This window comes from Silene latifolia, chromosome 7 (assembly GCF_048544455.1).
Source record: "Silene latifolia isolate original U9 population chromosome 7, ASM4854445v1, whole genome shotgun sequence".
NCBI lineage: Eukaryota > Viridiplantae > Streptophyta > Magnoliopsida > Caryophyllales > Caryophyllaceae > Silene > Silene latifolia.
Genome location: NC_133532.1, coordinates 79131664 through 79158735, shown reverse-complemented (window position 1 = coordinate 79158735; position 27072 = coordinate 79131664). Strand labels below are relative to the sequence as shown.

General features: G+C 39.5%; 1 pseudogene; it reads left to right on the top strand.

The window, feature by feature from the left end:
* On the top strand, window positions 1-26720 carry LOC141592321 (NADPH:adrenodoxin oxidoreductase, mitochondrial-like; annotated as a pseudogene).
* Window positions 26721-27072: the final 352 nt, after the last annotated feature.

Genomic DNA, 27072 nt, shown 5'->3' with positions numbered 1-27072 from the left:
GGAACTAACTTAAAATCCACAAATCTGCACCCGTACTACCTTAATCATGCGCTGCTCATATGATGGTGTTTCATTTTCACGCTACCAGAACTCCGTCCTCTCTCCTCAAGCTCCCGCATACCCAACCATTTGACGATGTCGGCCGATCACCGTTGAAAGTCACCGCCACCATTGCTTTCTCTCTCTCTTCACCACTTCCGCTATTCGTTTCCTCTTTCATTGACCAACACCACTGCAGCCATTAATTCGATCTAAGATCACTACAAAACGAGGTTAGTTCAATTGTAATTTTAGATCTTTTAAATTGCTGTCCATTTTTAATGTAATTTTGTGATAAAGCGAAAAAATAAGTATATTCGGAAAAATTAGGGTTTGTAAAATCTGAACTTTTGATTTTCCTTGGTTGTGTAATTGATTTTCCTTTTATCTTCTTATGCTTTCCGTCTTCATGGGTTCTTCGTTGAAAATTATTAACAATTTGTTAGAAACTAAAGCAGTCATAAATTAATGATTGGTAGGCATATTGAAGTATTAAGTAATAAGACAAATTGAATTGTTAACATTTTCAAACAAAGATATCCTCCAACATCAGATATCGCCATTCTTACTCCAAACACCGCTGCATTTGCCTTCGCAATATCAAGCGCCCATCGATACTTCACTTGTTGCACTCCAGCACGTCCAACGTTCCCTGTATGATCACGAGTAACAGCAATATGTTCCCTTCGCTAAGTTTGGTTGACTCCCATGAAGCATTGCATTATTCAACTCATTCCATATATGTTCCATAGTATTGTTACGATTCGACTTTGCCTTGTTTTGTCCAGTGAATCAAGAAGCAATCTCACCCATTCCTCAATAGTTCACAGGTAATCCCATTCCGTGACCACCACACCAACGCTGCCCTCACAACCACTCTAGATACACATATCAATACTCCCGAATACACAAATTGATTTATGTATCTAGAGTATTGGTATATGTATCTGGGACTATTGATATGTGTATCATATATTGTGCATCCACCACAAAAACTGAATTACTATCACTCATTGTCGCCACCACCACGAATTCCTAAACTAACACCACGCCTAAGCCCTATCGTCATCCAATTGGCATACATTACCACTCCCCCTACCACCAACAATGACGCACCACCGCAATCCCCACTGCCCTCGAAAAGGTCGCACCACCGCAATCCGTCTTTGCCGAAAAATGAAGCACCACAAAGATTCGGAAATAAAAAGCTCATCTGTACATTTTTTTTTATTTAATCTGGACAAAGAGCATTTTGTAAGGTGATCTGCAATTTTATACAAAGTCTGTTTCACCAAGAAACGTACCAGAACCCCTAAAAGAGCTTTTTTCGAGTATTGGGATTTATAACGAGTGGGTTTACAATAATGCTTACATAAGAGATGAAGATTAAGAGTGATCACAATACAAAATGCTCATGTGACAGTTCCAACATTGTACAAACATACCAAATAAGAAGTGATCCAAGGTTACTGTTTGGAACAAATTCATAGATCGAAACCCAGCGACTGAGTTCATGTATCTTTGAAGCTCATTTTTGAATTCAAGTTCGCCTTGCCCAGAATTCTTAGCAAGCCCTTTCCACTGCTACCTCCCACTGAAAAGTAAACCTTGCAAATGTCATAGATATAAGTCAACTAAGCCGCAACAACGGCGGAATTAAATATAATCACAATTAGACCTTCCCGGTAATTTCATGTGACATACGTCATAAACAGTGCCAAATCATCCTCGGTCAAGCTTATTAGCATTAGAAACCATATGTTCACCTATACATTTTTTTATTAGCCTTAGAAACCATATGTTCACCTGTATATTTTTAAATTCTTAGTGAGTTCGTACAACGAAGATAGTAGTTCCGGATACACAAGTTCATACTTTCGGATACACAAGTTCATACTTCCGGATACACAAGACAGTACTTCCGGATACACACGTCTATTTGTGTATCTCGAAACAGTAGGTTGTGTATGCATGGGCTTTACTTTATGCACCCACCTCCAACCATCACTTCTTACGATGACCATCACCAGCCGTCACCGTCCAGCTATCCGGGTAACGAACTACCCAGATACACTTCTTAATACTTCCAGATACACCTCTTAATGCTTCCAGATACACTTCTTAATGCTCCCACATCCCGACAACCGACATAGGCTGACACGCTCCAGCGACGATCTGGTGATACACGCTCTTCCGTCCCACTCCCACATCACCCAGTATTCACCACCTCACACAACCGGTGTCGTCAACACCGCAAACGACGCACTACTCTGGCATCGGTACTCGGTCTCACCATTCACCATATCACTATTTTACACCATCACCCGACCGCATTTTTTGATTATAAATTCCTAAATCTGGAATTTTTCAATCAAATTTATTTTTAATAAATATAACAAAAAATAAAATAGAAATAGGGTATAATGTAAAATGGGGTTAATGGGGGAAGTGTATTTCGTCGGAGGTCGTCGGTGGCGGTGAAGCCAGCAATACCGCCGTCGGAGGCGAGTAAAGGAGGTTGTGGTGGAGGAGGGTGGGATACGAAAAGATGGCATCATGTGTGGTGAGTCGTCGTTCTCATTAATTGTGGCGATTAAATGCGGCCGGAGCTCCGGTGGCCGCCGGCGAGAGTGTGTTACCAGGGAAGGGAGTAGATAAATATGGAAATTGGAATGTGACTTAAAAAGTTAGGTGTGGGTTTACCTTATTTTGGGCCGAGAAACTAATTTTGGTCTTTTATTATTTGCTTGATTTGGGTGATTGAGTGAGTTAAATGCGGTTCGCACCGTAATTTAGTTCGCGGGATCCGATTATATATATATATATATATATATATATATATATATATATATATATATATATATATATATATATATATATATATATATATATATATATATATATATATAGAGAGAGAGAGAGAGAGAGAGAGAGAGGATCAAGTGAGTCCACCCTTTTTCATTGAGTCCATAAGTCCTCTTTAGGACCATTGAAAAGATGAGATGAGAGGTTGAGATTGAAGGGGAAAAAAGGGGGATTAATGCTAAATAGAGGGGATTGATGATAATTAATCACTTTCCCTCACTACCACACTAATCAACCCTCTAATTTCACTATATAAGCCTTCTTTTTCCACTCACTTCTCTCTCCTATCACACAAATTTCATTTCTCTCATCTCTCTAAAAAAATCCCTCAGAAACCAAAACAATTCCAAAAACAAAAAAATTCAAAAAATAAAAAAATAAAAAAATTCTCTCCTCTCATCCTCACCCCCAACGACTACCCCACCGTACCCTGACCTGTCCGCCAACACCACCCCACTCCGACCTCCCTCCCGTCCCTCCGACGACCATCCACCACACTGTCCACACAGCCCCACTACCATTGTCGCAGCCCCACAGCCCCACACCTCGACAACCACCACCACCCCGCTGCCCTACAACACCTACCATCGACACCCACCTCCCTTCACCCCAAGGCGCACACACCACCTACACAGGGCCACCATCACCCTCCTCACTAGATCTGAGCCCACCGCCACCAACCAATCACCACCACTATCCCACAACCAAAAAAAAAACTAGATTTATTTACACACCACCCACCACTCCGACGCAACCACCCCCACGACGCACCTCTGACCACCGCACTCCCGGCACCAACTCACGCAAACAACAACTACCACTCCCTCCTCTCCCACCTTTGCCGCACCACCACCGCCAACAATACCATTACAAAAAAAACGAGATCTGAGAAGAACTCACCCAAAAAAACGAGATTTTGAAACCAGACCCGCGTGGAGAATGATCGATTTCTTCATCCCATTTAGTGTTGTTTGTGTTTTTCAGATCTAATGTCGTGGAGAATGATCGATGTAGTGGTTATTGGTAGTTTTCAGATTTTTTGTTTGTGTTTTTTAGATTTTTTTATCTTGTAGTGGTTATGTCGGTGTTGTTGAAGTTTTGTTTTGTTTTTATTTTCCTATTTCATTTTTTTTGGGTTTGGTGTGGTGTGTTGTTTGTCGCTGTTTTGTGTTTTTTTTTTTTTTTTTTTTTTTTTCCAGATTTCCTTTATCTTTCAAATCTCGTTTTGTTATTATATTTTTTTTGTTTCATTTCTGGTTTTTTTATTTTTTCTTTTTTTTTTCAAATATTGTTGGGAGTATTTAAATTATAGTCTTGTTTATTTTACTACTCTATATTAAATATGTCTTGCTTGATATTCTTCCAAATCTTGTATTTAAATTTTTTTCCAGATCTACACTTCTTAACATTTACACTTGTACTTACTTACATTTACACTTGTATTTCCTCACATTTACACTCATATTTCTTTAAATTTACACTTGTATTTCCTCACAAGTTTTTTATATATTTAGATCTAATAAATATATTTATTATACTCATATTTCCTCACATTTACACTCGTATTTTTTTACATTTACACTTATATTTCTTTACATTTACACGCATTTTTCAGATTTACACTCATATTTCTTTACATTTACACTCGTACTTCTTTACATTACACTCATAATTTTTACATTTACACTCATATTTCTTTACATTTACACTCATATATTTGTACATTTACACTTGTTAAATATATATAGATTTGCACTGATATATTTTTGTGGATATGAGTTGGTGGTGGAGGACGACGGTGGTGGTGTTTTCTGGTTGTCGGACTAAAATTTTACTCATAAAGGACCAAAGTTACACTTATAAATGACTAAAGTCACACTCAAAGGACCAAATTTACACTCTTAAACCTTCAAATTTACACTTAAAATACTGCATTTACACTCGGAAAACATCACATTTACACTTGTAAATGTTAAAATTATATAAATTCAAAATTTCCGCCACAAAAAATAAAATTTACACTCTTAAAATGTTACATTTACACTCGGAAACCATCACATTTACACTTGTAAAATGTTAAAATTATATAAATTCAAAATTTCCGTCACAAAAAATCAAATTTACACTCTTAAAATGTTACATTTACACTAGTAAAACATCAAATTTACACTTATAATATGTTATAATTATATAAATTAAAAATTTCCGTCACAAAAAAACAAATTTACACTCTTAAAATGTTACATTTACACTCGTAAAACATCACATTTACACTTGTAAAATGTTAAAATTATATAAATTCAAAATTTCCGTCACAAAAAATCAAATTTACACTCTTAAAATGTTACATTTACACTCGTAAAACATCACATTTACACTTGTAAAATGTTAAAATTATATAAATTCAAAATTTCCGTCACAAAAAAACAAATTTACACTCTTAAAATGTTACATTTACACTCGTAAAACATCACATTTACACTTGTAAAATGTTAAAATTATATAAATTCAAAATTTCCGTCACAAAAAAACAAATTTACACTCTTAAAATGTTACATTTACACTCTTAAAACATCACATTTACACTTGTAAAATATTAAAATTATATAAATTCAAAATTTCCGTCACATTTACACTTGTAAAACTCATACAACAAAGACATTTACACTTCAAATCAAACTCAAAACGATTAATTAGGGGCTAGAGAGAGAGAAAAATTAATTAGTGTATAGAAATTTGATTAGTGGTAATTTTTTTTGGTAATTTTCAATCTCAACCACCCATCTCAATCCAACCATCCACATTTTTTTCCTTTTCTTTTTAATAGCCCTTAATCAAATTCATCTCAACCATCCAATGAGTCCATCCAATGGCCCTTAGAAGAACTTATGGACTCAATTGGGAAGGAGGACTCATTAGAACTCCTCTCTCTCTCTCTCTCTCTCTCTCTCTCTATATATATATATATATCTATATATATATATATATATATATATATATATATATATATATATATATATATATATATATATATATATATAATTGATTTTTTGTTATTGTGAATGATTTTATTGTCTTTTTATGTGATTTAGGAGAGAAGAAAAGATGTGGTGGGAGTCTGGGAGGTCATTAAAACTTTCTTTATTGTTGTAGAAAGTTTTTGAATAACGCAATTGCTAAATCCAACGCGCCATTTTACTCAATCCAACACATTTTGCTACTTTTTTCCATCATTGCCCTTTATTTAACAAAAAAAAAAAAAAACACCCACCCAACCCCGGCAGTCAGCCTTCCCGCAACCCTAATCAACCTCCACCAGCATCGACCGCCTGCTCTCGCACCGACCTCTCCCCCTCGCCGTCAACTACATCCCAGCCCCGCCGTCAATCTAACACCTTTGTCGCGGCTGAAGATTGGATCGAATGGTGATTGCGGCTTAGTCGAGGCAACGAACATGGCGCAGTGAGCGCGGTTATGGGGGCGGGAAGGGGATATCGGTGCGGGGATGTGGCAGTGAGGGGTGGTCGGCGGTGGTAGGGGTGGGAGAGGGGTTGTTCGTTGTTGGGTGTTGGTTTTTTTTGGGGGGGTTTTGATTCCTCCATTGGTGAGAGATGAGTAATTAGGTTAAGAAATGAGAGGGGTAAACTCGGAATAAGACGAAAAAATGTGCGGGATTTAGTAAAATTATGTGCGGGATTTAGCTAGTCCTTTGAATAAAATATCATATTGATGTAAATAGGTTGATGGCCCACGAAAAACAACAAAAACTTGTTGTTGTGGATGCCCGAGTCTCAACGAGTGAGAATCCTATCTTAAATGAGTCGAGCATCTACGTGAAAATTCATTGCTGTTGATTAATCTCCGTCACCTGTGTCCAGTGGCGGGATTTGGCGTGAGGGCACGTGCCACCACATGACCCAGAAAAAAAAAAAATGAAGGAAAAAGAAGGAAACGCGACATAGGGAAAGAGAGAGGACTACGCAAAAATAAAACAGAATAAAACCTTACCACCACTCCACTTGCCACCCTACCGTAAGCCTCCTCCTCGCCGCCGGCGTGCCTTAGCCGATATTCATCCTCGCCGGCGTCCGCCGTACCGGCAGTCTGCCGACCTCTCTTCATTCTCCAAGGTAACTTAGTAATTTTTCCCCAAATTTCAAGCTTTATTTTTACTTAAATAAAATTCGATTATTAAGTTATGCTATAAGACTTGTTAATTTGTTATTGTTAGTTTGTTAATCTATTTGTGCAATTGTAGATTTGTGGTGTTTAGATTGAATAATTGCTTAATTATCTCATTTTTTTCTCAAACCCTAAATCACTCACTTAATTAGAAATTAATTTCGGTTATTTAGGAAACTTATTTGAATATCCGATTTTCTTTGGTGTGGAGGCTTTCTCTCTTTCTGGTGGTTGCATTTGGTGGCCTCCCGGTTATTTGTTTAATAATATGGGTATTTGGTGTATGTGTAAGTTAGTTTAAATAAATGGGAAGGTAAACAATAGTAGAACTAATGCTTCAAAAATCTAGATTTTGGGACCGTATAACCCATTTTGAGACTGCCGTCAAATTTGGGACCGACTTCCCATTTTCTGACCGAGTTAAGGTGGTCTCAAATTTGCGACCGCGATAAATCAGTCCCAAACAGTGCAATTTGTGACCAGTTTTTGGGACTGGCCATAGGCGGTCTCAAAAGTTGAAAAGGAGTACCAAAAACGCATTTGCGGCTGCTTTTAAAGCTTAAATCGCTTATTTCTTGTAGTGATTTATGAAATATGTTTCCTTACTGCCACCCCTTTACTCAAATCCTGGATCTGCCCCCGCCTGTTAATAGTCACTTTTAACAACCACAAATGGCAATATTTCGATCAAGAGCATGGATTTGCAGAACTTTCTCTTCACTCTCCTCCAATCCTTTGCGTGTCTGTATCGTCGATCTGTCTGCCGGATTTTATACCGCTGATAAGGTTCATTCCATTCCTATTTATTGATATATTTTCTATTGGAAATTTGGAATTCCATAAAATGTGAATTGATTTTGTTTTGACATTGAATTTTGGTGGAATGTTTTAGATGCTCAAAGCTCATCAAACAGCTCAAGTTGACATTTTGGATCGATTGCCCACGCCTTTTGGTTTAGTTCGATCCGATGTCGCTCCTGATCATCCTGAAACTAAGGTTTTCATCAATCCCTTTTTTCTTACTCCCTCCATCCCATTTTTATTTGTCCCCTTTCCCCCTTTAAAAAGTTATCTCTAAATTATTGTTCCGTTGCTTAATTTAGTAAGGAAAAAAGACGGGCATCTAATAATTCCCCTAGATAATGAATACCACGATCTCTACCGTAATAATGGTGTCTCAACTCTCTCTAATTCAAGGCATAGACTAAGTAGTTCATCACTTTTTATTGTTCCAAAATACAAAGAAGGACAATAAAATTGAAACGAAGGGAGTATTTTGGACAGTGGATTTGAATGGTAATTTTAGCAATTCGGTTGCTCAATTAGTTTACTTGAGCGGGTGTTTGAGCCAAGTGAATTTTTAACGTTTTTATTATTTTCAGTTTGTAGATATTTGCATTTTAAAGTTGTGGCAAATGGTAGCATATTAGTCTAAGTGGTTTAGTTTTCTGAATTGCTTATTTACCGGAAAGCTTGCAACAGATTGTGGTGAATCAGTTTACTAGGGTTGCACAAAATGAGCGCTGTATGTTCCTTAGAAACGTGAATCTTGGGTCATCTGTGTCGCTAAAGGAGCTTCGAGAATTGTATCACGTGGTGAGCTTTTAGCTACGTTGTGCAGTCCTACAATGCTGAGTGCACTTGTTATAATTTTTTTCATAAGGTTAAATTGCATGTTTTCTTTTGATAGGTAGTGCTTGCATATGGTGCTGAAAGTGACCGAGTTCTTGGTATTCCTGGAGAGGTAAGTTTGAAATGACTGTGAAATCTCATTTTTGAGTTTCTGCATGTCTATCAGTGTTCTTGCTTCAGTATGAGATCTTTAAATTTACTCTGTTTTCGTTTTGTGGGTTGTTTACAGTAGGATTTGGAAGGGATATATTCACTAGGGAGTTTGTATGGTGGTATAATGGACATCCAGATTGCAGGAACTTGGCTCCTGACTTGCAAAGTACAGATACAGCTGTTGTGCTTGGGCAGGTAAGTAGATTGAGCTTAGCCATCTGTTTATATTATAATGAAGAAAACTTCTAGTCAATCTGCGTTTATTGAAAGTTTCTGGATTTAAATTCAAGACTCATTTTCCGAGTAAACATACAAACATATACACCATTACATGCGTAAAGAAGTGTACTTTTAACTTTATTGCTTGCAAGGGTCTCTTGCTATGGTTTTGAAATCATCTATTATGGTGAATTAATGCCTAGTACACTTGATGCTGCTTATTTTCAAGTGACTTGGTATTCATTTCCTTCCCTCTTATACGTGGTAAAAGATATGTGACCAGGAGTTTTAATCACACGTGTCTTTTTATTTTTTTCTGTTTGTTTTCTATCTTTGAGGCTGAGGCAAGGATCGATTTAATTGTCTAGTTATTGATGATTATTGCTCGTATGAATTGGGAATAATTACTATAACTTGTTAGTGAAAGCGGAAATTCATTTTTCTTAACCGTGTGTGAGGTTGTCAAAAACCATCCCACCATGAAGGCATGAACTACTGTTTGCCCTAACCTAATACTTAAAATGAGTTAGCCGTTCCTTTGACACTTCTTTTACTATGAACATTGGCCCATGTTTCTTTTACAATGCCAGATTACATTGGCTCTCATAAATATGCTCTATAATACCGGTTTACCTAGTACCTTGCATTTTAATTCCACCTTCATCTGCAACTTTTGTAGTATCTTTGTTTTACTATTAAAATGTGTCATCCTTAGCCAATCTACTCTACATAGCTTATACATTCAGATTCCTCCCGGCCTAACTTTAGACATAGGTAAGATTTGTCTTACAATCTAACCTTAGGTTTACAAAAGCATGCTTAGAGCATCCGCAAAGGTGAGGCTCCCCATATTTTCTCTTTCATTTTCTTATTCGTCCACCTAATTTTCCACTAACTTTTCCATTTACCCTCTCCAATTCATATCTACATCTATGCAACAATGGGGTTCTCCAACACACACCCAAATATATGGGAACCTCCCCAAAAGAACACAAATTATCCTTATTTTTTTTAGGGACCTCCTCTACAAATGGTGGAGCCTCTAATTAAGGGGAAGTGTGTGCAATTATGAGGCTCCCCATTTGAGGAGAGAGAGGACATATGAGGAGGCACCTCCCCACCTTTGCGGATGCTCTTAGCGCCCTTAAGCCCAAGGCTCAGTGAGGTGACACGGCTATCGCAACCCTATCAAAGATAAAACCTAACGGTCTCAACTAAAATGTAGCAGAGGCAGTCGAGTATCGAATCCACAGGGAGGTAATGTAATTATAGATGTCTATTTCTAATCCTATGGTAACAATTGGGGGTTTGTTTGAAATTGGTTCTAAACTACGAAGTTTGAAAGGAAGAGAAATAAAAGTAAGAGCAGTAAAAGCAATAAAAACGGTTGGAACTATCAAGAAGAGAGGGACATGTCGGGATTTCGGTTCACTACGACAGTCCAATAACTCAGCTGTAAATGACTCAGACGAACTAATGTGAGATGGATGTTAAAAGGTCTTTTCGGTCCACTTTCTATACTAAAATACCACTAACTTAACTTTCGTCCTCATTAGGGTAGTCTACTGTTTATAGCAGGCCTATTTAGTCCAATATTTCGATCCAGGATTAATTTTAGCCAGATTAAAGGTTGACATAGAAGCGTGCACTCAACTAGGTCGGGAATTACAGTTAAATTGCTATAGTGACAGAGTCTCGTAATTAATTCGTCTGATTCATCTACAAAATCGTCATCTTTCTACCGTAGATTCCCTAATCCCAACATGAAGGGAATTTAGCTACTCATATCAGTGATTAAACTAACAGAAGATAATTTCCCAGCAGTGAACATTATAAATAAACTAAAACTCGCAATAATGAAAATTAGGGCAAAGGAAAATAAGAACACAAATGAGAAATTAAAGCAACAAATGATTATTATTAATAAAGGGAGAGAAGGGATTACAATCAGTGCGAATCCGGCATAAAGAACAACTGAATCCGAGCAATAATAACCCCAAAGTAAAGTAACAGTGAAGAGGAATAAAAGTTACGTAGTAAAGTTCTACTGTGAAAGCTAGAGTAAAAGGTAGATAAAAAGATGATTAAAAGATGTCCCTATTAACCTAATTAACATAGGTTTAAATAGAAAAGAAACTAAAGCTTGCGGAACAAAACATTACACGGACTAATTAAAAGCCCATGCCCATAAAAACCACTCGATCGAGTGGATTAAACCACTCGATCGACCAAATTCTCAGCAAAAGTCACTCGATCGACCAATTGGTTACTCGATCGAGAACTTGGTCTTTGTGCAGCTCAGTGGTCGAGTAAAATGTTACTCGATCGAGCTTCAGAGGGTGTAGAAACCACTCGATCGACTGGCAAACAGTTCGATCGAGTGATTATGTCTTCATTTCAGCGCACGTCTTCACCCAAATGCCTCGTAGTGCGTGCCGTGATGCTTCCAAATGCGATCTTACTGCAGGGCAATCCCGTCTCCTCTAAATGCATGCAAAAAGGACGAAAAGGAGTATGGTTCCACTACTTTCGCGATCATTCCTACAAAAAGGACAAAATACACCAACGTAGCCAATTCGGGGCAAAATACCATAAAAAAGATTTCGAAATGCATAGAAATACGTCTTTGAAATAGGCTAAAAAGACTATACATTAGGCACGTATCAAATCTCCCAAACCAAACCTTTACTCGCCCTCGAGTAAACTCAAAACTAAACTAATGGAACGGAAATGATAACTCAGAGCTAGCTTAACTTGTCTACTTGAACCAATTTAATGCAACAAAAATCAACGATTAAAGCCAAGCGATCAATACGCAAACGAATTATAAGTCGTTCGAAAATAAAGTGACCTATCGACCTTGCAAGACCAACAAAACTGGACTCTCACGTGGTCACTCTTCTCTCATGAAGCAAAGGGCAAATGTAGTATGTAAAAGAGAGAAGAAAAGACAGTCACTCACCTAACTGCGACCTACATAGCATGCATGCAACAAAAATGAAAGACAATTCAAGTACTAATGCACAAATTCCAACCGATAATGTCCGTCACAGCCGAGGGTTCACAAATAATATGGGAATAGTGAGGTTCAGGTGAGAAAAGGCAAAACAAGTTATGGAAATATGGAGGTAAAAGCGTCAAGCTAGTTCCTAACAGGACCATAATGAAACCATCCGGATCTCAACTGACTGAAAAACTAAGTACAAGTGCCCTTCATTTGGCACAAAACTCACTAGACTCAACACAATCTCCTCAAAAAATATGGGATAAAACGGAGGAGTCAGACGGTCACAAACTTCCTCTTTAAAAGCACCGTCTGAAACAACTGACTGAAACAAACAACCCTTTTCGATTGTACGTCTTCAAACATCTTCTCAACTATGACAAAAGGGCACAACTGTTTTCACAATTTTTTTCTTTCTCTTTTTTTTTTCGTTCCAGCTTTTTTTCTTTTTGTTTTTCATATATTTTTTTCTTTCTTTCACGTTTTCTTTCTCCCCTTTTTTTCTTTTCAATACTTTTTTTTTCTTTCCTCCTTCCTTAGTACAAACACCAACTCCAAACAAGAATTACGGACCAAATTGCAATGGAAAACATACCACAAAAGAACATACTAACTAGCTCGACTAGGCAGGCTTAGTTTGGAATGTAGCCAATGGGTCAAAAAGGCAAGTTTTGGCTAATGTGGAGCTAAATGGGTGAAAGATATAAAGAAAGGGTAATTTGCAAGACCCTCCCTGCATGTGACACCAACCACAAACCCGAATATGTGCATTTGATGAGAAATTGAATGTCATAAATGTGCAAATGAGATGAACATGCTATGCAAGGAGTACTACTCTCAAAATTCCTAATGAACTGGTCATAAATGGCACCAGTTATGGCTCTAAAAACTCAGAATTTTTAAGTAGTTTGCCAGTTTATAGGTCAAGTCTAAACAGTCAGCTTATATTTAAACAGAAATTCGTAGATTATGCGTATAACAAAGCTAATAACTATCAATAAAAGTGCAAGGCTCAAGTAAAATGACAAGTTATAATGCAATTTCATCACGGGAATCTACCGTTCCGACTCAACCTATATGCAAAAATAAACGTGAAATGTTTTTGAATTTTTGAAATTTTCTAATTTTTTTTTTTTTGGATTTGGAAAATAAAGAACAATGCAAGCTGAAAAGTAAACGTGAATGCAAAACAAATGCAGATGCAGACTCAAAAGGATGCAATACCCTCCCCAAACCAAAACGGACAACGCCCTCGTTGTCCTCCAGCATACACCAGCAGAAAAATGGGGGATGGGAATATACAACCAACAAAATAAAAATAATAAAATAAAGGAGACAAAATAAAAGGAGTAAGAGGTACATACAAAAACAAACTTCCCCAAACCAGCCAGAAAACTGGGGAAGTGAGTAGACCAGTAGCTACTCATCGTCTCCAGTCACATCCTCCGCACCTGGTGTAAACGGGGGGTCTCTCGCCTCCTCTCTGGCAGCTCGCTGTGCCGCCTGCTCAGCCCGTAACCGCACCTCTCGTGCTACCGGTGTCTCCTCCGCCTCGTCCTCTGAGTTAGAAGGGAGTGGAGGGTACCCACCCTCTGGGTATTGGTAGAAGGAGGGATGCGGCCACCCTGCTGGAATCAGTCGCCGTGCTCGGATATGGAACTCGTAGAGCGGGAATAGGGCCAAGGCCTCATCCCGTCTCATCTCGGAAATGTACCTGCACATATCCAGAAGCAAGGCATGCAGACGCCCTTGGTCCATGACCTCGGGCGCCCCTAAAGCAGGAGGGCAAACAAAATTGGCCGGCAGGGCCGAACCAGAAGGAGGAGGGGTAAGTGAAGGTGTGGGCGTGGGTGTTGGTCCAGTCTGAGCTGGGGTCTGAGTCTGAGAGCCAGAAGGTTCTCCGGCCTCCCGCTTCCTCTTCTTGGAAGAGGCAGAAGCAGGGATGAGGGTGAGGTGGTAGGTGGGAGGAGGTGGCCTCGCTCCCTCAGCAGCAGTCGGGAGCGGTAAGAGTGGAGGAAGGGTAGGGCACGGCAAGGTAACAGACGTGGAACCACAAATCTTCCACGTCCTCACGCCCTTCGCCTTTGGGAACCAGGTGAAGTCAACCATGGCGGCCAAATCAAGGTAAGCCTGCTTATGAGGCGCGGTAAGTCCAGGCTCAGAGGGGTAAAGATGGCGGGCTATCCTGGTCACTAGCCCGCCGCAGACAACAGAGGTCCTGACCTTCTTCCCAATTCCGTTCAATCTTTGAGCTACCAAATATGCAATGTTTAGAACAAACGGGGTACCGTAGTCAATGTTGAGGTACCCCGCGAGAATCGCTAGCTCAGTGTTGGTCACGTTATTGGGCTCAGGTCGCCCAAAGATGGTCTCTCCCATAAGTCGTAAGAAATAACGGGGAGCAGGTAAGTGTACGTGGGCTCCCTTCCGTGTGGGGAAGGGGGTGTGAGAAAGCGCAGCCCAAAGCTGCTGACGGATATCCCGAGGTGGGTCGATGGGGCCGTCACTAACGAGGCCTAGAACCTCCCCAAACCTGGCCAAAGTCCAATGGTGCGACTCATTGCGGAGTCGGAAGTGAATGCAAGGACTAGAGTGGTTGGAATCGTAAGAGTCGGTGTCAAAAGAATAGGAGCTGAAAAACTCGTATGTAGGGATACGAATAGCAGCTTCCTGCATGGTAATCAGACCCGACATTCCCGTCCCGTTCAACAAACTACAGACCTCCTCATAAATTCCTAAAGTCTCTAGGTCAGTCCGTGCAATAAAACGGGTAGAGGAGAGAGGGCAACGAAGCAAAGTGGATAACCGAGTCCGGTGATCCGCGGAAGCGAAACGTACCGTGGGTAACTCCGGTAAAGGAGTAAGAGCGTCCTCCCTCGTAACAACAGCCCCAGAGGAGCTGGAAGTAATGGCTAACTGGCTAGCCGGCTGACTCGGCCTAGGTGGCAGCATACCAGGCGCCGGGAAACGAGGCGTGAGTCCTCTGTCCAGCATGGAGAAAGGCCTGGCAGGGGTAGAAACACTAGCCAAAGCTGCAGTGGTGGCTAAGGCGGAGCTAGTGGCAACAGCAGGGGCCACTGACTCGCTCACGGACGGGCTGGAGGACGAACTAGTGGAAGGTAAAGAACTAGTATCCATCCTGCATCATGGTAAAAGGGCATGATAAGAAAAACGGCTGCTAACCGTGGCTAAAGCAACACGTTAACCAACATGTGACAGCACGTAAAGGCCCTATCAGTCGAGAAATTCGACTTCCAGCAGATAAATCCAACAATTCCTCTGAAATTACGAATAGAAGTACGTGAGTGATGATGAATTGACAATGTAAGACTAATGGAGACTATGGCTAGCTTGAGACACTGCATATGACAGCACGTAAGACTCCTAGCGATCTAGAATTCCGACTCACAGTACAAGATTTCCCAACAATTTACAGCAAGTAATGGCGATAGGGGACGGAAAAGGCAGTTAACAACAGCAGCAAGTAAGGAAGGGCTGAGGTTATACAAAACAAGGCAGCATAAAGACCGTCTGACAGTCGAAAAAATTCGACTTAGGAGCCCTAATCGCGGAAATCTCGCGCAAAATTCGAATTAGGCAAGCAACAACAGCAAGGAATTGGGATAAGATCATCAAGCAGCTAATTAAGGGCATATAAAGGCAATTAAGTCGAATTTTTCGACTGAACATGGATTTTCGAAACCCTAAATTACTTCTACCTCATAAAATTCGAAATAATTGAAATTAAAATGCAAGAGGAATGAAGAAACACTTACTTGATGATAAACGACCTACAAATGCAAATAATCCTCAAGAGTCAAGCGAAAACAAACAATTTTTCAGTCGAAAAACCGCAAACCCTAAATCCCTTTTTAAACCGCGAAGATGGACACAAATAGAGGGGAAATCAAGGGGCTTTTGAAGATTAATATGCTAGCAATGAAATGTAGGTGACGGATTTGGTGATTTGGGCAAGAAAATGGGGATTTGGGGGAGTTGAAAACGCAATTAGGGGAAGGGTTAGACGGAATTAGGGGTGTAAATGAATTAGAAAAGGAAATAAAGAGTTTAAGTTTAGAAAACTCCCGTGTCCTGTTCATTTCACTCGATCGAGTGATTTTAAATCACTCGATCGAGGACTTTTGATGTCCCTATTGCTCGATCGATAAACACTCACTCGATCGACCAGTTGCTCCTTTGGCTGTTCTCGATCGAGTACATGAACTACTCGATTGACCATAATTTCACTCGAGTACAAAAAGTACTCGATCGAGGATTTTCCTCTTGTAGGCTCTTGAATTTCGTCTTTTCCTCCTTGAATTGCGTGAAACTTCCCCAAACCTGCATAAAAACACATCCAAGAGTTTCCCAAAATACCAAATACGCAAAAGAACAGTCTATAGACTTACGTCTATGCTAAAAATTGTCTAAACTAACTGTCCTAATTAAAACGCAAATAAACAAATTCAAAAGAAATTCAAAAATTGTCTATTACAAGGTGTTACACAGGGCATTTCCCCGTTTAATTCCCATCAAATTTCAGTAGCCCCTTCGTGGGCTTAAGATCGAGGACGTCACCTCGGAACGTTGATCCCTCTTCATCTTCCATGAGCATGAATTATCACTTGAAACGGGAGGAGGAGAGTAGCTTGCATCCACGTAGGCGTCAGCTTTCCTCGTCTTTGCTCCTCTATCACCGTCTTTGGCATCCTTTCTTCCAATTTGATTGATAATGGTTGCACCATGTCCCTTGACAGTCCCATCCTTGCTTTCATCCTGCACTGCGATAAGGAAAACAGACGAACTTTCCTCCTTTTTGCTCTCAATCTGAGGCGGAGGGTCAACAATAGCGGCACAATTCTCCAAACTTTCATTTGGAGTGTCAATAATAGGAATAATAGAAGAGAGAGCATTACAAGGCTGGGCTTGCATGGGAGCTCTCCGGAACTTGGACTGATGAAAAATCAGCTCCTCATCCCTTACCTGAAAGGTCAAAGTCTTCCCCCTGACGTCTATTACTGCACGGGCAGTGGACAAAAATGGTCTCCCTAAAATAATAGGGGTGTGTGCATCTTCGGGGATGTCTAGGACAACAAAATCAACGGGAATAAAGAACTTCCCGATCTGAACAGGTACGTCTTCTACTATACCTAATGGCCGTGATAGACTACGGTCGGCCATCTGGACAGTCATGTTGGTGCAACTCAGCTTTGTCAAACCAAGTCTCTTAGCCAAAGACAAAGGTTGACACTTACGCTAGCGCCTAAATCGCATAGCGCATTATCAATCAATTGCATACCGATATGACACGGAATCGAAAAACTACCCGGGTCTGATTGCTTAGGGGGTAACTTATTTTTAAATAGGGTTGACCCCACCTCAGTCAAAGCTACGGTCTCACTGTCATTAATAGTCCTCTTACGTGCTAAAATTTCTTTCATAAACTTTAAATAAGAGGGTACCTTTGTCAGCAATTCGATGAACGGCACGCAGACGACTTCCAAGCTCTTCAAAAGTTCGACGAATTTGCCAAACTGTTGATTAACTTTGGTATTCTGTAGCCGCCTCGGGAAGGGAACCGTGATTGGTATCTCGAGTCCCTTGTTTCTCGCTTCCAATGTATCTTCCGGTGCAAGTTCAGTATCCTTTGGACGCTTCTTACCTCTCGAACGAGGTCTTTCCGGTGATTTCTCGCTTAAACGAGCACTAGCAGGCTCTCGAATAAGCTTCCCGTCATCAATACCACTCGATCGACCAAGTTCCTCACTCGATCGAGCTGTTTCTTCTTCAACAGCAGTCGATCGAGTAAAGTTTCTACTTGATCGACCAATCTCATTATCTGCTTCACTTGATCGAGTAAGAATTCTACTCGATCGACCAGTTTGTTCCTCCTGTTCACTCGATCGAGTGGAAAAGTCACTCGATCGACCAATATCATCCTCAATTCTACTCGATCGAACACCAGTCTTCAGTCGATCGAGTAGTTCCTTTGTCGTGAGCCCTTTTTTCTCGACAGTACACTGTTCACCATCAATAATGGCTTCCCTAGGGTCTGATTTTTGCACTTCTTGTCCCTCATAAGAAAGACCGCTTCTCAATTTTATCAGATTTACCGTCTCATGTGGATTCTTCTCATTTTGAGTCGGTAATTGACCCGGCTTTCTCGAGGATTGATTTGCAGCAAGTTGGGCAACTTGAGTCTCAAGTGCCTTGAATGACACGTCCTTTTGTTGTAATTGCTTTGAAATGGACTGCATCATAGACTTTAACTCACTCATTTCACTCACCCCACTTGGAGATGACGCACCTTGATTAGGAGGGTTAAAAGAAGGAGGCTTCTGATAGCCCTGTTGATTCTTGTGTGGGGGAATATATGGCTGCTGATTCGGGGGAGCAGTGGGATTGAGCACATTCTGATTGCTCCACCTCAAATTGGGATGGACGTTCGGTTCATAGTAACTGTTGTTTTGCCTGTAATGTTGAAAGGCAGCGCATTGGTCAAAAGGACTGGGGCAATGATCTGAGACATGTCCCTCTCCTCCGCATCTTCTACAGACGAAAGGACCGTCTGTCACAGCATTAACCTGGTACATGCCCCCCTTGGAAGCTCCTCCTAACTCATACTTGTCAAACCTTGCAGTGAGAGCTTCAAGTGCAGCGACATAAGAAGATTCAGCAGCTCTTCTTTGATTTCCTCTCGAGTTCCCATATTCAGCCTTATGGATGGCCAAATCATCTATGATCTTCCACCCCTTAGTTGCTCCCAAGTTTTCAGCAAATCGGCCATTGGTTGCAGCATCCAAAATAGCCCTCTGATCGTCATACAATCCATTATAGAAATGATTGCACAAGCTCCATTTTTCGAAACCATGGTGCGGTATGGTTCCCACTAGCTTCTTAAATCGAACCCATGCTTCGTGGAAGTTCTCGTCAGGCCCTTGTTTAAAACTTGTTATTTGAGCTCTAATGGCGATAGTCCTCGATGCAGAAAAGTACTTCTTATAAAATGCTAAAGCCAGTGAATTCCAGTCAGTTATACCGTGAGCAGCTCGATCCAAATCCCTATACCACTCCCTTTCAGCATCGCGGAGTGAGAAGATAAACATGGTTTCTTTTATCGATCTGATTGTCACGCGCAAATGGAGGGGGTATGGAGCAGCGATAATCAATAAAGGTCTCCATATCTTTGTGCATCTTGATTCAGCTCCCCGAATCGATTTCTCTCGATCAAGCCGATATAAGCGGTTTCGGTTCAATTTTCTTGCCTCCCCTGGCAAGACAAATCCCTTATAGAGATCCTCACCGTTGGTTCGAATGATCGGCAATGGTTGCTTCTTCGGCCATTTGTAGAAAGTCCGGAGAAGTAACTGTCTCAGTTGATGAATTGGAGACTGGAGATGAAGACGGATCTTCCTCGAAAAGCTCGTTCTCGTGGAAGCTTGACAGAGTACTTAGCTCTTCCTCTGTCGGCAATACCCTTTGTGTTCGCCTCAACTCGCGCAGAGATTTCTCAAGCTCAGGATTATAAGGCAATAATTCACCGCCCTGTGACCTGCGCATAAGAGGAAACTACAAACAAGATATAAGAATAGTCTAAGGAACGGGTGTTCCTTAAACTGAAAAGGGACTAAAATTAAACAACTAATAAATTGAACAATTGCCTCCCTGGCAACGGCGCCAAAATTTGACACGGCTATCGCAACCCTATCAAAGATAAAACCTAACGGTCTCAACTAAAATGTAGCAGAGGCAGTCGAGTATCGAATCCACAGGGAGGTAATGTAATTATAGCTGTCTATTTCTAATCATATGGTAACAATTGGGGGTTTGTTTGAAATTGGTTCTAAACTACGAAGTTTGAAAGGAAGAGAAATAAAAGTAAGAGCAGTAAAAGCAATAAAAACGGTTGGAACTATCAAGAAGAGAGGGACATGTCGGGATTTCGGTTCACTACGGCAGTCCAATAACTCAGCTGTAAATGACTCAGACGAACTAATGTGAGATGGATGTTAAAAGGTCCTTTCGGTCCACTTTCTATCCTAAAATACCACTAACTTAACTTTCGTCCTCATTAGGGTAGTCTACTGTTTATAGCAGGCCTATTTAGTCCAATCTTTCGATCCAGGATTAATTTTAGCCAGATTAAAGGTTGACATAGAAGCGTGCACTCAACTAGGCCGGGAATTACAGTTAAATTGCTATAGTGACAGAGTCTCGTAATTAATTCGTCTGATTCATCTACAAAATCGCCATCTTTCTACCGTAGATTCCCTAATCCCAACATGAAGGGAATTTAGCTACTCATATCAGTGATTAAACTAACAGCAGACAATTTCCCAGCAGTGAACATTATAAATAAACTAAAACTCGCAATAATGAAAATTAGGGCAAAGGAAAATAAGAACACAAATGAGAAATTAAAGCAACAAATGATTATTATTAATAAAGGGAGAGAAGGGATTACAATCAGTGCGAATCCGGCGTAAAGAACAACTGAATCCGAGCAATAATAACCCCAAAGTAAAGTAACAGTGAAGAGGAATAAAAGTTACGTAGTAAAGTTCTACTGTGAAAGCTAGAGTAAAAGGTAGATAAAAAGATGATTAAAAGATGTCCCTATTAACCTAATTAACATAGGTTTAAATAGAAAAGAAACTAAAGCTTGCGGAACAAAACATTACACGGACTAATTAAAAGCCCATGCCCATAAAAACCACTCGATCGAGTGGATTAAACCACTCGATCGACCAAATTCTCAGCAAAAGTCACTCGATCGACCAATTGGTTACTCGATCGAGAACTTGGTCTTTGTGCAACTCAGTGGTCGAGTAAAATGTTACTCGATCGAGCTTCAGAGGGTGTAGAAACCACTCGATCGACTGGCAAACAGTTCGATCGAGTGATTATGTCTTCATTTCAGCTCACGTCTTCACCCAAGTGCCTCGTAGTGCGTGACGTGATGCTTCCAAATGCAGCATCTTACTCTGGGGCAATCCCGTCTCCTCTAAATGCATGCAAAAAGGACGAAAAGGAGTATGGTTCCACTACTTTCGCGATCATTCCTACAAAAAGGACAAAATACACCAAAGTAGCCAATTCGGGGCAAAATACCATAAAAACAGTATCGAAATGCATAGAAATACGTGCTGAAATAGGCTAAAAAGACTATACATTAGGCACGTATCATGAGGCACGAGCAAACACCTCGGTGCATCCTCTAGATAAGGTGCAACTAGTTAGGCGCACTATTATGCAATTTCTATATATGTTCTTTTCCTATACTTCCATTTAATATTATCTTTCATTGCCACATTTTCCTAGCTTCTTCTCCTTTATATGTAAGCTCTCTTTAGATTCGAAACAATGGTATTGTTGCACACAATATGCTAATGATTGTATTTTGGCTAGAGTTAGGTTTAGTTAAATAGAATTAGGATGATTTAAGGCCTTCTTAAAAAACATAATAGTGGCAGTCGGTTGTAAATACTAGGACCGATAAGTATAATCTTCTCATTTTGGCACGGGTTATTTTGCCTAAAGGGAAGAGGAAACTTTTGTGGATCGCCCCAAAATGGAAAGGCGAAATTATGATGGAAAGGAGAAAGATTATGATGAGACACAAGGAGTGCAAGTGTACAATCTAAGTCCCCATTTTCTGTTGAGTTTAGATATATTTTGCTAAAGTAAGTTATGGTATTCAACTTATTGTTTTGGAACAGGGTATCTTGTCTACCCCTGTGTCTTTGGAACTAGTTTCATTTTAGCAATTATTTTATTATTTTCAGAGCAATGTAGCACTTGATGTCGCTAGAATACTTTTAAGGCCTATAGAAGAACTGGCAAGCACTGATATTGCTGCTCATGCATTTGCTGCTTTGCAAAGGAGCTCAATAAGGTGTGTTAGTGAATTACCCGCTGGCATAAAGGATCGCCAAGTTGCTTTCTTGCTCACTTGTCTCGGTATATTCTCAGAAAAGTCTATTTGGTTGGAAGGCGTGGACCAGTACAAGCTGCCTGTACTGCAAAAGAATTGCGCGAAATATTAGGTAACTTTGCGTCTTTTGTTAGTTTTTTTGTTGAATATTGATGTTCATTGGCAGTTATTGGATGGTGGAAACTTTCTGCTTGCAAGTAGAAGGTTATGGCCGTAGCCTGCTTCTGGTACTAATTACTTCCTCACCACATGAAAGAAAAAAAGAGTTTCCCTAGTGTATCCACGCAATTCTTTATGACCAAACGACATAGCATCATCATATACTTTTCCTTGAAGTTTGAAGTCTAGCTATCTAAGAAAGGCACCCTATTTTTTCTTCGTCCCCTCTCCTATATCACGTTAGCTTGGCTTATATGAAATAATTTCTGTGTCCAGGGCTTAAGGATGTGTACATTAACATTCAAGAATCTGATCTTAAAAAAACACCAATAGACGAGGTACTACCCTTTGATGCCAACCTGATTCTTTCAAATATTGCTTTCATGCTGGCTGTAGTAACTCTCTTGTTAGTTATTACTTGTTTCTGACCAGACAGCTTATGTTGTTTTCTCATCTTTGAAAAGGAAGAATGAAGAACAACCGAATAAAGAAAAGGGTATATGAGTTGCTATGCAAGGCAGCGGGTTCAAGGCCTGCAAGTCCCAGTCCTGGTCAACGTGAGCTCCACTTTGTTTTTTTCAGGCGACCTGACAGATTTTTGGATTCAGACGAGAGGCAGGGTCATGTAAGAGCTGCTCGCTTTGAGAAGACAGCCCTTAAAGGTGGTTCCCTATTTGTTAAAAGTAATATGACTAACTTGAGGTCGGTTCCTGTTTATGATCACCCTATTTGTTAAAAGTAATATGACTAACTTGAGGTCTTCTTCCTGAGTACTTTTATTACTAGACTTTGTGCAATCAACATATGGTGATGTTAGTTGGCTGTCAAATGTTGCAATGTGAATCATGTCCATTTTTTTTTTTTACTTTGGAGGGAAGTGAGATGTGTTTTTTTTTTCTTTTAAAAGAAGCGAACCTTGATTTTATCCCAAGTATTTTATTTTTAAGCTCTATATGTATCTAAAGTTTATTTTTTCTGATTATGTCTTTCAATTTAAATTTACAGTTGACTTGGATAAACAAGTTGCGGTAGGCACTGGACAATTTGAGGATCTTAAATGCGGGTATGAACTTTGTGAACCTTTAATCCTTGCCTTGGTTTGTTATTCTACCTATGCTTTTGTAGCTTTCATAGTTGCTTCTCAGTTTTGCACGTCTTTTCTTGAGCTAACTGCACTTTTAGTTTTTACTTCATTTAGCAAGATTGGATGTTCTTGCTCCTTTCAAAGGCCTACTTTTGAATTTCAGAGACTAACAATGTTTAGTAATTCTTTGAGAGCCTGCTGACAGTAAAATTCCACTAGCTGGTGCTGAGTACTGAAGCACAATTTGTCGTGGCATGCTGCACTTTTAATAATCAAGCAAATTTGAGTCTTGAAGGATAAATAGATGTGCATTGCTGCTTTTGATTATTTGTTGTATATTCGTCCATTATTGTGGTTTACAAACACTAAGCAATGTGGTCATTCAACCGTCTTAGTTTGTATCTTCATACTCCCTCCAAGTCTCTCATTTGTTCCCTCTTTACTTTTCCATTCGTGTCACCTTTTGTTCCGTCTTTCCTTTTTTGGATGGGGTTGTGTGGTCTAAATTCAATTGCATTTGGGGTAGTGTGTTTTGTGTGGTCCATATTCATTTCCTTAATTCTTGTGTGCAAAAGAAAAGGGAACAAATGAGAGACTTGGAGAGAGTATTATAATAGGTTAGTATCTTAGTTTATTGGATGTTCTAGCAATTTCCTGTCTCATTGTTCGTGCAAACTGATTTTGTTCTCTTCAATATTTATCTAGTTAATGCTAGTTTTTTTGTTTTCTTCTATACCCTCCTTCACTGAACCAGAATACTTTGTTTCTGCAATTTAATCATATAAAATAGGGTTTTTTTTGTCAGGGAGTACCTAACATTTAGGGTCGTTTGCACCAAGGTACCTAACATGTTTTTTTTGCCCAGAAGTACCTAATATTGTTTTGATTGTCGCATGGTACCAAAGTCACTTTGACGTTAAAAAAAGTCAAACTCCGTCACTTGACTAATGGAGCTTTTTAATTAATTGTTACATTCCTCCTTTTTCCCTCTCTTCTCTACATTTCCCTCCAAAAACCAATTTACGTAAGCTATTCTCTTATCCACTCACTTTCATCCTCCCTATCTCCATTCTCCATAGCCAATGTCATTAACTTCCAATTAGTAGCCCCCTCTTCCCAAAACCAATCAATCATCATCAACCACTTCCGTCCACAATCAATCTATCATGACTTAGGTTGATTAGGAGGAGATGATGGGTTGACTATGGAGGTGAAGATGAAGTTGGAGGTTTTGGAGGAGTGGTGTTGATTATGAGGTAATGTGGTTGTGGGGGGTGGATGTTGGGTTGATTCGGAGGGTAAGAAATTGTTGGAGGTGAAAGTGAAGAAGAAAATTGGGTTATGTTGAGTAAGAGGAGATATGGATGTTGGATTGGAGGTGGAGTTGGAGAAGAGGAGATCATGTTTAATGAGTATTTAGTTTGAAATAAGTTATTAAAGAGGGAAATTACAATACTTGGGGTTACATCATATTATTTTCCTTCAAGTCAAGACGAAATATTGATTTTTTTGACGGAAAAATTCAGTTGATACTAGCTAACAACCAAAACATAAATATTAGGTACTTCTTGGCAAAAAAAAAAATGTTAGGTAACTTGGTGCAAATGACCCTAAATGTTAGGTACTTCCTGACAAAAAACCCTACAAAATAAAAAAATTAGAGTTTAGGAAGAATAATTATGAGTTTATTTGATTGTACTTCTGGCATACTTGTAATTACTGATTGTTTTGCCTTTTGTTCAGCTTGGTGCTAAAGAGTATTGGCTATAAATCCGTGCGCTTGATGGATTAGCTTTCGACCAACACAGAGGTAAGCAGAGGGCATTTAGTATGACCAAAGATGTAGATATAATTTGTAAATGCACTTGTTTCTAATCTTGTTCATTTTTTTAAAAGATGTTGAACTTGCTCTTAAATGCCATTTGGTTGACCTTTGTGGGTTGTAGAATTGAACAACCATTCAAGAGTAAACGTCTTGCTAAGCGATCTCCTTTGAAGGCCTTTCAGTTTCTTTCATTTAAGATATTCACCCATATTAAATAATTTTTGATTGGTTATAATGTTCACTAGCGACTCACAACTCACAAGTGCTATACTAACCTTATATTGTAGCTACATGCCTGTTGTCAAAACCAAACCGTTCACTTTGGGTCTCTGGAAAAACCTCTGTGTTAGCACAAGGGTAAGACTGAGTATATCCGACCGCTCCTATCCCGCAATTTGTGGGAGTTCTTGAAGAGCACTAGGGTAATGTTGTTGTATGGAACAAAACTACACCTCTTAAATTTTCTCATTATTTCTTGTTTCCAGGTATTGTTCCAAACATAAGAGGGCGGGTTTTGAAGAATACTTCGGGTGATTGCTTGTTGCTGGAAGAGGGTTTGTATGTCTGTGGGTGGTTGAAAAGAGGACCAACAGGGATTGTAGCAACAAATCTCTACTGTGCTGAGGAAACTGTGAGTCATTGGTTCTGCTTAACGTTTATGCTAGATTTTCTCGGCAAGTGCTTCATTTGTCCATGAATAGACTTTTCATTTTCTTTTCACCATAATTAAGGACCTTATAAGATGAGGATGAGATTGCATGTTGAGTAAAGATGTGGGTTTTCAGACCATAATGACTGCAAACAATTTACAGAAAAAGAAATATTTCAAATGAGAAGTTTAGTCAGACACCCAAAAGGAAACAAGGAAGTTTATTCATGTATAGAGAGAGTAGATGTTTTAAACTCCTAATGTGGTGCAAAAGCTTTGTTATTTTTGTTGCTGCATGTTTTTCATCTGTTTTTTTCCATGAGATTCACACTATAAGACATAGGTTGGTAGCATAACAGAAGACCTTGAAAGTGGGCCACTTGCATCAGTTTCAAGATCACCAAAAGCAGGAAGGGAGGGGCTTCTCCAATTGTTAGACGGTCGTAATGTCAGAGTGCTACCATTCAATGCCTGGGAAAAGATCGACTCTGAAGAAAAGAGGCAAGGAAGTCTTAAACATAAACCCAGGGAGAAGTTGGCTTCTTGGCAAGAGTTGCTGACTGTTGGGTCAAAATAGATTTTGCCTGATTACTTTTGATACAAGGAATCCAGATTAATAGAAGAATTTGCATGGAAAATACTCATATACTTGGTGCACTACTCACAGGAAATGTCCGTTTTACTTGTTATTTTTAAAAAGGGAGCCACAACCCCTAAGAGCAGTTTTCAACAAGGCTTCTTCACACCAGGTCATGAGTATCATTACTCAACGACTATTAGCTAGCCAGTATGCTGACATTTGTAACGAGAATTATTGGTTGGTACTTAACAAAGTTACAAGTTATGATACAATCATACAAGTGTATTACTTCGTATGTACTTTGTCCGGAATTTTGTACGTTCCTATATAATTTCATTTTTTGTTAAATAAAATAGAAGTGACTATAGAATGGCATCAAAATTCTTATTGTTAAATCCCTTATTGCATCTTGAATCCATCCTCTTTCAGTTTCAACAGTCAAATTTTCCTACTGTGTCTGCTGATTGTATTTGGTGGCAGAGTCTGGTGCAACTGTCTTCAGTATTGCAGATGGCAAATAGCTCACTGCTGAAGTTATTTGACTCCTTGACTGGGTTAAATTTCATTGCTTTGCATATTATTCTATGGCCTTGTGATCTGAAATGTCATAAACAATTCGATCCTTGGTAAATTCTTTAGTTTGTAGGATCTTACGATTTTGCCAGTTACGTACTACTTTTTCTTTGTGTGTTATTTAGTACTTGTATATTATCTCAATTAAAAAGCAAAATGTTCTCCAGTTAGAAG